Source organism: Peromyscus leucopus, chromosome 4 (genome assembly GCF_004664715.2).
Source record: "Peromyscus leucopus breed LL Stock chromosome 4, UCI_PerLeu_2.1, whole genome shotgun sequence".
In the NCBI taxonomy this organism is placed as follows: Eukaryota; Metazoa; Chordata; class Mammalia; order Rodentia; family Cricetidae; genus Peromyscus; species Peromyscus leucopus.
Window position 1 is genome coordinate 135,154,206 of NC_051066.1, and position 16,469 is coordinate 135,170,674.

The following is a 16,469-nucleotide window of genomic DNA, read 5'->3' on the forward strand; positions in this document are numbered from 1 at the left end:
CCCTATCTCAAAAAATAAATCTACTCTTGGCTTTTCTTTTTAAAATTTACAGTCTCTCTCTCTCTCTCTCTCTCTCTCTCTCTCTCTCTCTCTCTCTCTCTCTCTCTCTCTCTCTCTCTGTACATACATGCCATGGCATATGTGTGAAGGTCAGAGGACAACTTTCAGGAATCAGTTCTTTCTTTCCATTATGTGGAATCCAGGATTGAACTCAAGTTGTCAGGCTTGACAGCAAGCGCTTTTACTTGCTGAACTAACTTATTAGCCCTGTACAGCAAGGTATTTTCGCTTTGTGTTATTGGTGGTGGCGGTGTGTCCATGCATGTACACATGATGGCCAGAGGTCAACCTCAGGGGTCTCCCTCAGCCACTCCCCACATTAGTTTCTGAGACAGGGTCTCTCACTGAACCTCAAATGCACCAATTTAGCTGGGTTGGCTGGCCAGGGAGTCTCAGGATCGTCCGGTCTTCCCAGTGCTGGGACGACATGTACCTTTTGTGTAGGTGCTGGGAATCCACACTCAGGTCCTCATGTTTGCTTGGCCAGCATTTTACTTGACTGAGCCCTTTCCTTAGTCTCTCTACTCTGTTTTTATGAAAGCCAGGCCCAATGTGAGTGTCTTTTGAGCTCCTGCCTGTATCCTGTTTGCTGATGACCCACTGGCCAAAGCAAGTCCCATGGATGAGCCCTAAGCCAGTGTGTGGGGCTGTGGGGAAGCTCAGCCCTTCTGGACATCATGGTGATATGGTGTGAAGAACAAGGCATGCCCTGTTCACCTTCTGTTCATAAGCCCAGGACCTGGGGCGTGGAGGGAGCTTCTTTAGGCAGGCCACGCCCAAGCATGTGGGACCAGACCGAGCTACTGAGGGGCTAGGCTTTGATGAGACGACTGATCAGGGGAGGGGCAGCACAGAGGAAGGGGTTAGCCAATGCCAGTGCTTCCAGAGAGTGGCAAGCGCTCACAAACAGGCCTGGGAGCCAGATGGAGCTAAGTTCAAGTCTTCCCTCTGCTGCTCACCAGCTCTGTGGCCAGGGACCTCCACATCCTCACGTTTTTTTTTTTTTTTTTTTTTTTTTTTTCATCTGTGCAACTCACTTTGCAAGGTTTTGAGAATTAAATGAGTTAGCAAGAACTTCTCCTGGCAGAGGGAAGCAGTCTGTAAGTGGCAGAGAGCATGGTCAGTGTAACAGGACTGATGTAAGATGGCAGTGGCTAGTGAAGCCTAGGATGGACGTTGGGGATACTCAGAGAGCAGGGGGCTCATGACGACTGAACAAGAGGGATTGGTCCGGCCTGCCAGCCTCCTGCAGGGACCACCCTTTATTAGGGACTAGGTTCAAAGGCATTGAGGTCAGAGTGGCAACGTACTTAACCATTTGGCTCTGGATGAGAACGCCAGGATGGATTGCATTTCCCCAAGGTGAAGGCATCCCATCCTCCATAATCGTCCACCATGACTCTAATGGGCACAATTGTACTCCATCCAGTTCATATGCTGGAGCCCGGAGCCCAGGATCCCAACAACATGGGGTTATTTTTGGAGACAGGAGCCTGGAAGGGATGATTACATTGGAATTAGGCTGTTGGAGTGGCCTTCATCCATTCTGACTGCTGTTTTTGCACACAGAGATCTTGAACCCAGAGATGCCTCGGCACGTGTGCACAGAGGAAAGGTCCTGTGAGGACGTGCCCTGGAGGTGCCGTCTGCCAGCCTAGGAGAGAGGCCTCAGAAGAGAGTAGGCCTTGCTACTGTGACCTTGGATTTCTAACATCCAGAACCAGAGAAATCAGCCTGCCTGTGACTGCCGCGACAGTCATGCCAACCTTATTGAGTGATATGTGACCCAGAGAGGGGCTCTGTGTCCTCTTCCTTAGAAGCCCATGCTTTTTGTTTGTTGGTTTTTATTTTTAAAATTATTATTATTATTAATATTACTTTGATACAAAGTCTCACTGTCTATCCCTGGCTGGCCTGGAACTCACTATGTAGACTGAGCTGACCTATAACTCACTGAAATCCACCTGCCTCAGCCTCCTGAGTCCTGGGATTCAAGGTATACACCGCGACTCCTAATTTTGAAGCTACACTTGAGCCTAGCTGCCCTGCAGTAGGAAGCTTGCTCTAACCTGTCTCAAGGGGCCATCCTGAAAGATCACGGTAGGGGTTCCCCTAGCGATCACCAGTCATCACTAGACACTTGGGTGACGGACGTGATGACCTGAGTGAAGATGCCTCCAGGTGATTCCACTTCCAGCCATGGAGTCTTTCTAGCTGGTGCCCAGATGTGTGGGACAGAGCCAAGGTGTCCCTGATGCTCCCTTCCTGAATTTGGACCCATAGAGTTCGTGAGCATAATAAAAGGGTTGCTACATTCCACCAGGTTCACAGCAGTGTGGCTCCCTCCCCATGGCTCTCCAGAAGCAGCTCCCACCAGCCTGCCTCTGGCTTACAAAACCAGAAAAAAGGTCAGATATAGTGACACCTGCCTGTGATCCCAGCATTTGGGAGTGGAGGCGGGAGGAATGGGAGTTCAAGGCTAGCCCAGGCAGCCCAGCAACACCCTCACCCAGCTCAACAGCCTCCGTGGAACACGCCCAGCTTTGACAGAAAGTGGATGCTGCCACCTGGTGGCCAACAAGATCTGCAAGAACTGCTGTTTTCCAAAGCTTTACATTCCTTCATTAATTCCACAGACTTTCACAGTCTGTCACTGTTGTGGGTTAAGTGTTGTTTTAAAAAGCACATCTCGGGGCTGGAGAGATGGCTAGTACTTAGAACATTTGCTGCTTTTGCAGATGGCCGTGGCCGTTCACAACTGTCTGTAACTCCCATTCCAGGGGATCTGAAGCCTTCTTCTGGCCTCCACAGGCACTAGGCATGCACATGGTGCATGTACATACATATGTGTAGGCAAGCACTCATATCCATAAAATGAAACCAAATATTTTTTAAAGATCATATAATACGTAGAATGAGTGAAGAATATATGAGATGTTGGCCTGTGGCCTACATACATACATATATGCTCACATACATACATACTCTCACACACACTCACACTAACAAATACTTACCTAACTACACATACAAAAACGAAAAAAATAGAATAATGTTTTGTTTGAATACAGACAAAATTAAAAATATATATATACTATAGTCAGGTTCGTGATGCACACCTGTAATTCCAGCGCTTGAAAAGCCTGAGACAGGAGGATTGAGACCAGTCCACTGTGGAGGACTGCCTGGTGTAACCTGCCTCAAACAAAATGAACAACCACAAAGGATTAGGTTTTGTGAACTTCTGTTTATGATCGTGAGATTCTATTTACAAATCCATACTGAGGTGAGTGAGGTGGTCCATTTCATGGGGAAACATTAATGTTTTATTTTGGGGTGCTGCTAAGGACCTTTCCAGAAGGGCTATACCCTGGAGAGTGAAAGAGGGAGAGTCTTCAAGTCATTCAGTATCTAGTGAGAAACAAAAATTCTTAGCCCCTCCCCCATGTCTCCAGCCATTGATGCTCCCATTCACGTTCTCAAAGCGATGCTCATTCACGCTCACCTGGCACAGAGCATGTGCACTGAATTTAAAATCCCCATACTTCCAAAGCCCATTTGGACCGGATTGTTGAAGATGAGGGAACTTTCACAAGAGCTGGGGAGATGGCTCAGCGAGTTAGGTGTTTGCCATGTAAGCAAGAGGACCGAGTTCAGATCTCCAGCACCCGTGCATGCGGCAGCCAGGTGTGGCAGCACTACGGGTGTACCCTAGTGAGTGTCGGGGATACACGGGAAGATCCTCGGAGCTCTCTGGCCAGCCAGACTAGCCACAACAATAAACTCTAGATTCATGGGGGAGAGGAGAGAGAGAGAGAGAGAGAGAGAGAGAGAGAGAGAGAGAGAGAGAGAGAAAGGTTCAGAGATTGAGTTGGAGAGATGGTGCAGAGATTAAGAGCACTTTATTATTCTTGGAGAGAGGGCTCAGGTTTGATTCCCAGAAACCCACATGGTGGTTTACTATATGCCAGTAACTCTAGTTCTGGGGACTCTGATACTCTCATCTGGCAGGCATCAGACACACGTGTGGTGCACATACATGCAGGACACACACACACACACACACACACACACACACACACACACACGGTGGAGAGTGATGGAGAAAGACACTTATAACTCTGACTTTTACAAACGTGCATACACAAACACATAATACAACACACACGAAGACACTATGAAAGTTTTGTGTTTCAAAAATTGCAGAAGGGGTTGGAGAAATGGCTCAGTGGTTAAGAGCACTTGCTGTTCTTGTAGAAGAGGACCTGAGTTTGGTTCCCAAAACCCATGTCCAGTTGCTCACAAGCACTTGTAATTCCAACTCCAAGGAATCTGATGCCCTCTACTGGCTTCTGAGAGCACCAACACGCAGCATGCACATACTCGTGCACACATACACACACTAAGTTGTTTTTTGTTTTTGTTTTTGTTTTTTTTTTTTTTTTTGTTTTTCGAGACAGGGTTTCTCTGTGTAGCTTTGCGCCTTTCCTGGATCTCGCTCTGTAGACCAGGCTGGCCTCGAACTCACAGAGATCCGCCTGGCTCTGCCTCCCGAGTGCTGGGATTAAAGGCGTGCGCCACCACCGCCCAGCTAAGTTTTTATTGTAAGAGAGAGAAAAGGCTTCCTTGCAGTGGTAGAGAGTGGGAAATATTAGTAAGAAGCTAACATTTGCTGGGAGTTTGTAACCCACCAGATGCACCGGCCCTTTCCACACAGTGACTAAGAGAGATTGATCACCCCCATTTTACGGTTAGGGACACTGAGGTGAGGAGAGTGAGAAATGGCCACAGCCCAGAAGAAGCACCCACAGCGTCTGGGACCTTCGGTCGAAGGACACAATCAACTCACATGGCCTCATATTTCTCGATGTTCTGTTGGGACCTCCCTTTGACTAAGCCCTGCAAGGAGCCAGCAGAGCGGTGACCTTTACAGTTTTATTCCCCGGTGATGTGGGAGGCTGAATGGACCTGTAGGGGTCATCAGGGACAGCCAGTCCACCTTGTTCTAGCCCTCTGCTGCACATGTGTCTGTCACACACAGGTGGCATCATACTTCTAAAACAGAGAACAGGAAGCTCCCAGTGTGCCTGCCATTTGCATTTGGTTTTCTTTCCTGTCCATTGTGCTGTCCATACCTGCTGACACACACGGTCTACAGGCAGCCAGCTCTATTTCAGTTCACTTCTGCTGTTTAGAATTCCATTATGTCCCTGCTGGCAGCCATCTGGGTTGCTGTGTGTTTGCTCTTACAGATAAAGCTGTGATGAATACTCTTAGATATCCGTTCTGCTACATAGGAGGGGATTTTTCTCCAGGCAGGCATGCCTGTTTCCTAGGTTTTCTTTTGTTTTTGAGACAGAGTTTCATGTAGCCCAAGCTATTCTTGAACTCAGGATAGCACTGAATCGCTAATCTTTAACATCCACCAACTAAGTGCTATGATTACAGGTGTGCACCACCACTGTGTTGGGGATTGAACCCGGGGCCTTGTGCTTGCTAGGCAAACACCCCGCCCACCGAGTTTCATCCTAAAGCCTGCTTGCTGGGGTCACAAGACTTGTGCAACCGACTTTCCTACATAACGTCATGTTTCTCCAAGGTTCCACAGTCCTCATTTGCCAGAACACTGGCAGACCTCTGTAACCAGAAGGTTTCTCTGGTCCCACCTTATAAAATAATCATTCAAGAGGCTTAATAGTAATTACCAATTGTGTGGCTATGGTAGGCTTCTTGCTACCTAGCTCTTATAGTCTAATTCAACCCATTTCTATTAATCTATGTATTGCCACATGTTCCATGGCTTGACCTGTGTCCTATTACATGTCGCTGCTTGGGTGGCAGGCTTGCATCTCTCCAGACTCCGCCTTTCTCTTTCCTGTCTCTCTTCTTGGATTTCCTGCCTGCCTCTAAGCTGCCTTGCCATAGGCCAAAGTGGGTGATTCATTAACCAACGGGAACAATATATATTCACAGTGTATAGAAAGACACCCCCAGCAGACCTCTATCACGTGGCTGTGACCTTACCTCCGGGATGCTTTAGTTAAACTTCCTGATGGTCAGAAGCTGAGCTGCTCTTCAGCATGCCTGCCGTCTGGGGATAAGCATCCTGCCTTCCCACCTCAGCATTGTATGTGTCTCTCCTAAGTCCAGAATTTAAGAACTCCGAAGGCCTTCTTCTGCCACCCTTGTTGCAGGCAGGAACATGACAAGCGTCATGACCTTCAGGCTTCCGCCTGGTGTAGATGTCCCACATTAGGATTGGGGGACAATTTCTCTTTGCTAGGGCGTGACATCCAGACTCCCCGAGAAGCAGCAAGAGACAATAGACGATGCTTGGAGAGTGAAGGATCACAACAGCAAAAAAGAGAGGAAAGAAACTTCAGCCTCATATAATAACTTCTAAAATATTACTCGGCTGCATTTTTCTTCTTCTTCTTCTTCTTCTTCTTCTTCTTCTTCTTCTTCTTCTTCTTCTTCTTCTTCTTCTTCTTCTTCTTCTTCTTCTTCTTCTTCTTCTTCTTCTTTTGAAAGAGAGAAAGTCTCATGTAGCCCAGGCTGCCTCAAACTCACTATACAAATGAGACCGGTAAGATGTGGCAGAGCAAACCCATTTATGTTACCCATCAGGAAGGAACACAACGAGAAAGAGACCAGGCTCCCATGGTCCCCTGTGAGGACATGACCCATGACCCAATGACTCCCAGTAGTGCCCCCCAGGGGACCCATGTAATTGAAAAGTTGGCCTTTGGGGAGACACATGTATTCAAGCCACAGCAAAGAGCCTCTTTCCAGACCTAAGCCACATCCTGAGGATGAGGGGTGAGGGCTTCAGCACGTGCCTTGGAGTGCAGGTTGGGGAGGACACAGTTCAGCCATGTCACAGTCTAATGGGAGAGGACAACATTAATTCAGTAGTCATGCCTGATGCAAAAGTACAGCCCAGTTCCTAGGGCTTTGAGCTAGTGTGTTATTAATTTTTTTTAAGCTAAAAATGTTACTTCATGTATGTCTATGAGCGGCCACATGGGTGCTGGGAATCGAACCCAGGTCCTCTGGAGGAGCAGCCAGTGCTCGTAACCACCCAGCCACCTGTCTCTGAGTGTGCTCTTGAAGGCCTTTCCTGGGGAAGTGACATTTGAACCTGGACATGAAAGAAGTGGGGGGCAGTGGGCCAGGCAGAGGGGAGAGGGTGCCGTGAGATGGCATTGTTGGGCTGTGCCTCTGGCACAGGTTGCTTTGGGGACATCTAAGATGACTTTGGGGGTGGTGGCACCCTGTTCCAGATGCCAGTCATCTGAGCACCTTTTAAAACTGCAGATCCCCGGCTCCCACTCCAGGGCCATGGGCTCCTAATCTTCACCTCCCATTTTCTCATTTCAAAGCTCCAGAGAAGTTAAAAATTCAAGGAAACAGGGCTGGAGAGGTGCCTCAGCATTAAGAGCACTCACTGTTCTTCCAGAGGACCCAGGTTCAGTCCCTAGAACCCGCATCGGGTGGCTCACAACCTCTTAAAATTCCAGCTCCAGAGGATCTGACACCCTCCCCTGGCCTCCTCCAGTATCACACACATGCAGACAAACACTCATACACATAAAATAAAAATAAATGCCTTAAAATCAAAACAAAATAAAACTTTAACCAAAAACAGAGCAAAACAAGTTTAGCCATCACCTCATGTACAGAGAATATTTGAATCCCTAGCTGTCCACCTTCCTCTCTTAGCTGTTTCCTTTTCCTGCTCAGGATCTAATCAAGATGCATACATTTACACACACACACACACACACACACACACACACACACACACACGCACGCACGCACGCACGCACGCACGCACGCACGCACACACACACACACACGCACATGCACACACACTAGTGAATAATGTTTCTTTAGTTTCTTTTAACCTAGAATAACTCCTGCCTTTAACAAAGCCTACTAACTTTTAAGAGATTCCAGGCTTGTAGAATGCCCCACATTCTAGATTTGTCTAAATTTTCCTCATGATTAAAATCAGGTTAAGTATTTTTGGCAAGGAAATGACATTGAAGATGCTGGGTAGTCTCTGCGTTGTGTCAGAGAGCAAACAATGTCACACTGTCCCTCTCCAAGTGACACTGAATTTGAGCCTTAAGGGGGAGACAGATACATCTTTTTGTTGTGAAGGTGCATGTGCCCTTTTAAATTAGTAAATAATCTGTGGGTGATATGCTGGCTCATTTTATGTCAATTTGACACAAGCTAGCGTCATCTGAAAGGAGGGAGCCTCAATTGAGAAAATACCTCCATAAGATCCAGCTGTAAGGCATTTTCTTAATTAATGATTGATTGCTAGGGGAGGTCCCAGCCCATGGTGATGGTGCCATCCCTGGGCTAATGGTCCTGGGTTCTATAAGAAGGCAGGCTGAGCAAGCCATGGGGAAGCAAGCCAGTGAGCAGCACCCCTCCATGGCCTCTGCATCAGCTCTTGCTTCCAGGTTCCTGCCTTGTTTGAGTTCCTGTCCTGACTTCCTTTCCTGATGAACCAGTGATGTGGAAATGTTAGCTGTAGTATAAGCCAAATAATTCCTTTCCTCCCCAACTTACTTTTTGGTCATGGTGTTTCACAGAAATCACAGAAACCCTAAGACAGATCGTTCTTTGTTCTGGTTTTTTGAACCCAGGTCTTCTATGTGGCCTAGGCTGGTCTCGAACTTGAGATCTTCCTGCCTTAGGCTCCCAAGTGCTGGGGTTATAGGCATGTGCCACCATGCCCAGACCTGTTGCAATGTTTTGAAACAACTGAGTATTCTCTTATCTAGTAATTCTTCATTCGATGGCTTTAGTATTTATTGTTGACTCTTTTCCCCCTTAATCAATTATTTTATTGATTATAGCAAAATGGAACTGGCATTTTAAGATCTATTTTATGTTTAGTTAGTTATGTGTATGTGCATGTATATGTGTATGTGTGTCTCTTTGTGTATATTGTGCACATGAGTGCAGGTGCCTGTGGAGGTCAGAGGCATTGGATCCTCTGGAGCTGGAGTTACAGGCAGTTGTGAGCTGCCCAAAGTGAGTGCTGGGAACTGAACCTGGGTCCTCTGCAGGAGCAGTCAATGTTCTTAACCACTGAGCTGTCTCTCTCCAGCCCCCAGAAGCTGCATTTTAATAAGCATTGCACACAGTGTCTTAGGGTTTCGATTGCTGTGAAGAGACATCATGACCACGGCAACTCTTATAAAAGAAAACATTTAATTGGGGCTGGCTTACAGTTTCAGAGGTTCAGTCCATTATTGTCATGGTGGGAAGCAGTGTGCAGGCAGACATGGCGCTGGAGAAGGAGCTGAGAGTTCTACATCTTGATCTGAAGGCAGCAGGAAGAGACTGCTATGCTAGGCCTGACATGAGCATATAAGACCTCAAAGTCCATCTCTGTAGTGACACACTTCCTCCAACAAGGCCACACCTCCTAATAGTGCCACTTCTTATGGGCCAAGCATTCACACACATGAGTCTCTGGGGGCCATACCTATTCAAACCACCACACATGGTTTTTCACCTAAGGGAATTTGGGGGGCTCTGAGGTGTAGCCATCAAGCTAAGACCTGTTGTTTATTAGTCTTGGTTAAATGCATATCCTTAGGCTCTGTCCTATACCAAAGAAGGAGGGGGGGTGCATCAAAGGCCAGGTCTGTCTGCTCTCCCCTGAACCATTCTGTGCTCAGCCATTGTGGGAGAATAGGGAGTCGGGCAGCCATCTTGAACCCTGGCTCCTGAAGTGACGTTGCATTTGTAGACTATCTGAGGTTTTTAAAATCTGTGTGCGAACCTAAAGACTCAACACCAAAGGAGTCTAATTGCAGTGGTCTGCAGCACAGCTTGAGCATGGCAGCCTGAAGCCGCCATCTTGGTGACACATCTGGACACACCTGTAACCCCAGCACTTGGGAAGCTGAAGGGGAGGGTTGCAGGTTCAAGGCTGACCCGGATCACATAGTGAGAGCCTTTCTCTTTCTGTTTTCTATAGTGTCTCCATGTTATAGCTCTGCTGACCTTGAACTTGCAGTAATCCTCCTGCCTCAGCTTCCAGTGCTGGAGCTTCGCGTGTGTGCTACCACACCTGGAAGAAAGCTCCCCCCCCCAGAAACAAACAAACAAACAAACAAACCTGGGGGAAAATATAAACAGAAGTTCACCTCAACCCTTGGTGACCACAGGGTGGGTTTGCCTGTTAGCACTAGTCCCCTGGGGCTCCCTCTGCAGCAACTACAGTCCCACTGTGTGTAAATGGATTCAGGGAGCAGGCTCAAGAGGTAGAGAGGAGGTCACTTCCCTCAGAAGCATGAGGGTGTGGGAAATACACACACACACACACACACACACACACACACACACAATTATACAATTGGAGTTTTACTGAGCAGGAAATGGGCCTGGGGAAGAGGAAAGGACCGCCCAACCGGCTCCTGCCAAAGCAGGGGCACCACAGGGATGCCTTTCTCCTACCGCCTCCCTTGCTTCAGACCACGTGACATCTGGACTTTCTATGCTTCTGTGGTTTTTTGGGCCTGGCCTGGGGCCAGCATCGTCGCCAGAGTCATCAGCATGGGGAACAAAAGCCATCTAGGCAGGCTTGCATGAAGCTGCCTCCAGGACTGATTGGCCTGAGGATGGTGAGGGAGTGAGCAAACAGGCCAGGCCAGCACCTACCTTCTGGCCGGCATTAAGCACTAGTGGATCAAATGACCTGTAGCATGAATCCCTTTGGGAACTGGAATTAAGGCCTTTTCCAGTTCCTCTAGGACTCACGTCATATAACCTGTTATTTACATAATGTAGACGCTATACCATACATTTGCTGCTTCCAAATGACTGGGTTGCGGTTGTGCAGGGGAACTAACATCATGCAGCTGCTTAGTCTACATTTATAAATATCAGTGTTTCCGATTTTACATGTGGGAGACAACTCATTTGTTTTGGGTTCCTCAAACATCTTCGGTGGCCTCTTACAAACAATACTCACTGGCCTTGGGCGCTGAGGCTTCATAAACATTCCACCAGATGACCTTGGAATGAATGTCTCAGATGCTCCAGCCTGGGGACAAAGAGAGGGTTTTGGAGGACACCTAGCATTCTGCATTCAAGAGCTACTTTAAGGAAAAAGCATTATTGGGTTATAATTCACCTGTCATGTAGTCCACCTGTTTGAAGGATGTGACTGGGTCACTTTTCAGTAAACCCTTGCTATGTGACATTACTAGAATCCACTGAAGAATATTTTTTCTTTATCTTTTTTGTTTGTTTGTTTGTTTTGAGACAGGGTTTCTCTATGTAGCCCTGGCTGTCCTGGAACTCCCTCTGTAGACCAGGCTGGCCTAGAACTCAGAGACCCACCTGCCTCTGCCTCCCAAGTGCTGGGATTAAAGGCGTGCGCCATTGAGGAACATTTATCACCTCCAAGAGAAATGTCCTTTACCAGTCACCCCCTCAACTGCCGCCAGCCACTCCCTCCCAGCTTGGACAGGCATCCATCCATGTTCTTGTCTCTGTGAGTCTTTTTTTCTTCTTTCTTTTTCTTTCTTTCTTTCTTTCTTTCTTTCTTTCTTTCTTTCTTTCTTTCTTTCTTTCTTTCTTTCTTTCTTTCTTCCTTCCTTCCTTCCTTCCTTCCTTCCTTCCTTCCTTCCTTTCTTTTTCTTTCTTTCTTTCATCAAGGTCTCATGTATCCCTGGCTGGCTTCTAACTCACTGTGTAGCTGAGGATGAACTTGAACTTCTGATCCTTCTTCCTTAACCCTCCTTAATGTTAGGATTACATCATGCCTGGTTTATGTGGTACTGGGGATCAAACCCAGGGCCTTGTGTATGCCAGGCAAGCATTCTACCAACTGAGCTATGTCTCCAGCCAGGGTTTCTTTGTTCTGGACATCTTAAACAGAATCATGTGGCATGTGACCTTGAAGTTTGCTTTTTTCATAGAATTGTGCTTTCAAAAATTCACCTATGTCTCACTAATGTGGCTGCTTAAACTTGAGCTGAACAAAGACAACAACAATAGACATGTCAACATGAATGAGGAAAAGCCCTTGAGGCCTCGACTCCACATGAAGAACTACAGGCAATTAGAGATGCTGAAGATGGGAGAAATAGTCTTCCCCAGAGAAAGCACACCAATTGGTTATCCAATAGCAAAGGGTCAGCCCCGAGAACAGACATACAAGTAACATTATACAGACTCAGAAGATTGTATCTATGTATTTAGGACTATATGTGTATATAGGAATATATGTATATGCATATATGCATGTAACAACAATTAATGAAGAAGAGGCCATGGATCTGAAAGAAAGCAAGGAGGAGTACATTGGAGGACTAAGGTGAAGGGAAAATAATATGATTATATTAATATAAAAAAATAAGATATTTAAAAAGACTTCATTTAGGTAGTGGCATGTCCAACACTTTAGCCCCCAATCTTTTAAGAAAAAAGAGTTATTCTTTTATTTAGATAATCTTCTTGTGTATACTTCAAGTAATGGGATACAGGTAGGTGTGTGTGTGTGTGTGTGTGTGTGTGTGTGTGTGTGTGTGTGTATGTGTTGAGGGTTGCCCTTGGAGGTCAGAAGAGGGCATTGGGTCTCTTGGAGCTGGAGGTGCAGTTGGTTATGAGCCATTCAGTGTATGTGCTTGGAATTGATCTTGAGTCCTCTGGAAGAGTATTTAGTGCTCTTTACTGCTGAGCCTTCTCTCTAGCCCAGTGGTTCTCAACCTTTAATGCTATGACCCTTTAACACAGTTCCTCATGTTGTGGTGATCCTTAACCATACAATTATTTCATTGCTACCTCATAACTGTCATTTTGCTACTGTTATGAATTGTAATGTAAACATCTGACATGCATCCTATAAAATATATATTTATTTTATATATGAATGTGTGCACACATGTGTGTATGCATTTGTGTGTGTGTGTGTGTGTGTGTGTGTGTGTGTGAGAAGAGAGTGCCAGAAGCTTCATAGCTAGAGTCACAGGCGTTTGCAGGTCACTTGGCTTGTTCCTTGCATGCTGGAATCTGAACTCTGGTCCTTGTGATTACATACCAAGTATTCCCAACTGTTGAGCCCCATCTTATCCATTTGAATTTTCAAATAATATTGATTTGTATAGGTAGATCATATTTTATTATCTAGCAGTCATTTGATGGGCTTTTGCTCTTTCCTGCTTGTTGGCTGCCATAAAGATAATGCGAATATTTGTCAATATTAATGAGGACACATGCTTTGTTTCTCTCCAGTCCATACATGAGTGGACTCCCTGGACCTTCTGTTGACATGTCTAACCTTTTCTCCTTTTTTTTTTTTGAGACAGGCTTTTGTGTAGCCCAGGCTGGCTTCAAACTTCACCATTCTGTGGAAGATGACCTTGGATTCCTGATTCTCCTGCCTCCATCTCTCAAATGCTGAGATTATAAGCGTGTGGAACCACATGATGCTTCCTTGGCCTGTTCTTAACTGAGTTCTCTTTTTATTATTGAGCTCTAAGAGGTCCTTATATGATATAGATGTAACTCCCTTATCAGACATAGATACAAATAGTGTCTCCTATTCTGTAGGTCGCTGTTGGTTCACTTAAGACTGTCATAACAAGGGGGCTAGAGAGATGGCTCAGAGGTTGAGATCACTGGCTGCTCTTCGGGAGATCCTGGGTTCAGTTCCCAGCAACCACATGGTGGCTTACAACCTTTTATAATGTGTTCTGGTGCCCTCTTCTAGCCTGCAGTACAGGCATACATGCAAGTAGAAAACTGTATACTAAATAAATAATAAATCTTAAAAAAAGATTGTCATAACAAAATATCACAGACTGATGGCTTAAACAACAGAGATTTATTTCCTTGGTTTTGTAGGCTGTAGTTTGAGATGGAATTGGTGGGTTTGGGAGCCAGGAGTAGTGGTGCTTGCCTGTACCCTAACATTTGAAGAGCAGGGAGGAGGATCTGGAGTTCAAGACTGGCCTTAGCCAGGTAGCATGTTCCAGGACAGCCTGCACTATAGAGTCAAACTGTGTCTCAAAAACTCCAGAAGCGAGTAAGTTAGTTTTAGAGTTTCAGCTCTTACATTTGATCCAATCCATTTCGGGTTCTGTCTGTGGTGTGAGTAGGGCTCAGACTTCCTTCTTTGGCATGTGGCTCTCCAGTGTTCTCAGCACCATTTATTAAAGACTGTTCCTTCTCCATTAAGGTGCCTTGACACTCTGGTTGAAAAGGGGTGGCTGCAGACGTAAGAACTTACATCTGGAGTCTCAGTTTTGTTCCATTCATCTGTATGTCTGTCCTTAAAGCTTTGCCATTTTGTCCCGATTGAAGAAGAAACGGTCTTGAAATGAGGAGGCAAGAGTCCTCTGATGCAGTATATATATATATCCTTTGGTGTCTAGCACTGTGACAGGTGTAAATGAACTGTACAACACCGAGGTTTGGTACCCCCTAACCCTGGTAAAGACCTCATTTCCGGGACACAGACTCACAGTTCAATGCATGCCTAGAGAGATGGTTCCCTCGCCCACTCAGCCCACAGCTCTTCATTATCAGTCAGTGGAAACATTCTGCAGAGAACAATGGCCCCCATGGGTTATTTTAAACATCACTCTAAGTCTTTCCCCACCTGCTCTGCTGTCACTAATCGCACCAGAAACCGTGTCATTCACAACTGGATTGTTAATGTACTGAGGGGGAAGCCTCAGGGGACTTCAGACTTGGGAAGGCTTGGGACGATCCAACCTGTGTTAGGTTTTGTTGTTGTTGTTGATTTTGGGACAAGGTTTCATGTATCACAGGCTGGCCTCAAATTCATATGTATTGCCCCAGTGCTGAAATTACTACCTCATCTGGCAGATGTGGTGCTGGGGATTGACCCTAGAGTTTTGGGGCCTGCTAGGCAAGTACTCTACCCACTGAACGACATCCCTAACCCAACCCACAGGATTACTCTTCCAAGAAAAGTAACTGAGTTTGTTCAGCAAATAGGAAATCCGGGGCTGGGTGTGCTGGCACACGCCTTTAAATCCCAGCACTCAGGAGGCAGAGGCAGGTGGATCTCTGTGAACTGAAGGCCAGCCTGGTCTACATAATGAGCAAACTCCAGGTCAGCTAGGGCTGCATAGTGAGACCCTGTCTTAAAAGAAGATAAAAAGGAAATCAGCACAGTTAGTGTTGCTGGGGTCATGAGTTCTAGCCTGAGTGCTTCAAACAGGATCCCAAACTAACTATGAACCTCGCCTGCTTTCCCCAGTGGCTTAGCCCTGGGGTGCTTCTGGTATTAATCTGGAGGCTGGGAAAGTGCAGGAAACAAAGCCCTTTGTGGAGAAGAGAACCTCATTGTTCTAAAGTCAGTGTTCAGGGAATGTGGATTCCAGAGAATGTTTGGGATGGGGTTTTTCTCTTTGTCGACTTTCCGCTCCCGGGGTGGGGGGTGGGGGGGAGAGGGGGGGCGGCGGCAACTTAAAGGAGCAGCTTTCAGAATTAAACACAGTTAAACCCATTGCCCTCAAGGGAAGGCACACGCTGCAGGGTCTTTTGTCCAGCAGCCGCCTAGGTTACATGACAGACACCCAAGTTGTTTGGGTCTTGTTCTTAGCGTGAAACCTCAAGGAAGCAGGTTGGTCTGGATCCTCTGCACCTAAGACGGAGGTAGACATCAGCCTAGACATGACCACTTCCTTCCTCCTTCGCTTCACCTCCCCTCTTTCTAGATGGAAGAAGCAGTGTGAATCCACATTACAGGCCACTGTCTGCTGCTTTCTTTCAGCTGGAAGACTATCCATAGAGCCCTGTCCCCTAGACACGGCCTGGCCTGGCTCCAGGGAAACCTTCAGACTCAGACTAACCTTAAGGTAGGAAGTTGACTTTTGGGTACTGGCCCCATCCTGTGCGACCCTGGGTAGGTTACTACTCCTCTCTGGGTCTCACTAGATCTGTCTGTCAAATGGGAACAAAAATACCTTCCGGGCTTCTTCCTATCTGTACTGGAGATTAGGGGTGGGACAGAGTCCAGGAGAACTATTTTGAGTTCTGGCTGTGTCTCAGTGGCTTCCAACATTTTACAGCTCAGAAAAGGGGTTCCCTTCCGGAGGGCTCTAAGATCTAGATCTGGTTGTGTGTGTGTGTGTGTGTGTACGCGCGCGCGTGCGCGTGTTGGCAAGCCCCTTGGGGGCTGCACTGGCCCAACCCTTTCCCCGGGAGCTTAGGCCCCGCCTTAGGGGAGGAGCCAAGAGGCTGCGCGGTGGCTTGCAACCCAGCAGAGCTGGCTCTGTCGCCGCACCACCAGCTGCGGCTCTGGGACTTGCAGACCGAGCCGGGGCCCGGAGCCGCCCGGGGCAGGGCTCGAGAGAGCGGGTGAGTTGAAAGGCGCCGTGTTCCTCTCTGTGCTCTGC

The 16,469-nt window shown here is 47.0% G+C and overlaps 1 protein-coding gene across 2 annotated transcripts in view; it reads left to right on the forward strand.

The window, feature by feature from the left end:
* The first annotated feature begins 16,314 nt into the window (after positions 1-16,314).
* The window catches only part of Ppp1r16b (protein phosphatase 1 regulatory subunit 16B), a 99,581-nt gene continuing 99,426 nt past the window's right edge, over positions 16,315-16,469 (forward strand). The window contains exon 1 of one of the 2 annotated variants that reach the window (XM_028889245.2): positions 16,315-16,431. The gene's annotated coding sequence lies outside the window, so the exon portion shown is untranslated. The remainder of the gene's footprint in view (positions 16,432-16,469) is intronic. The other variant, XM_028889244.1, reaches the window with a different exon arrangement.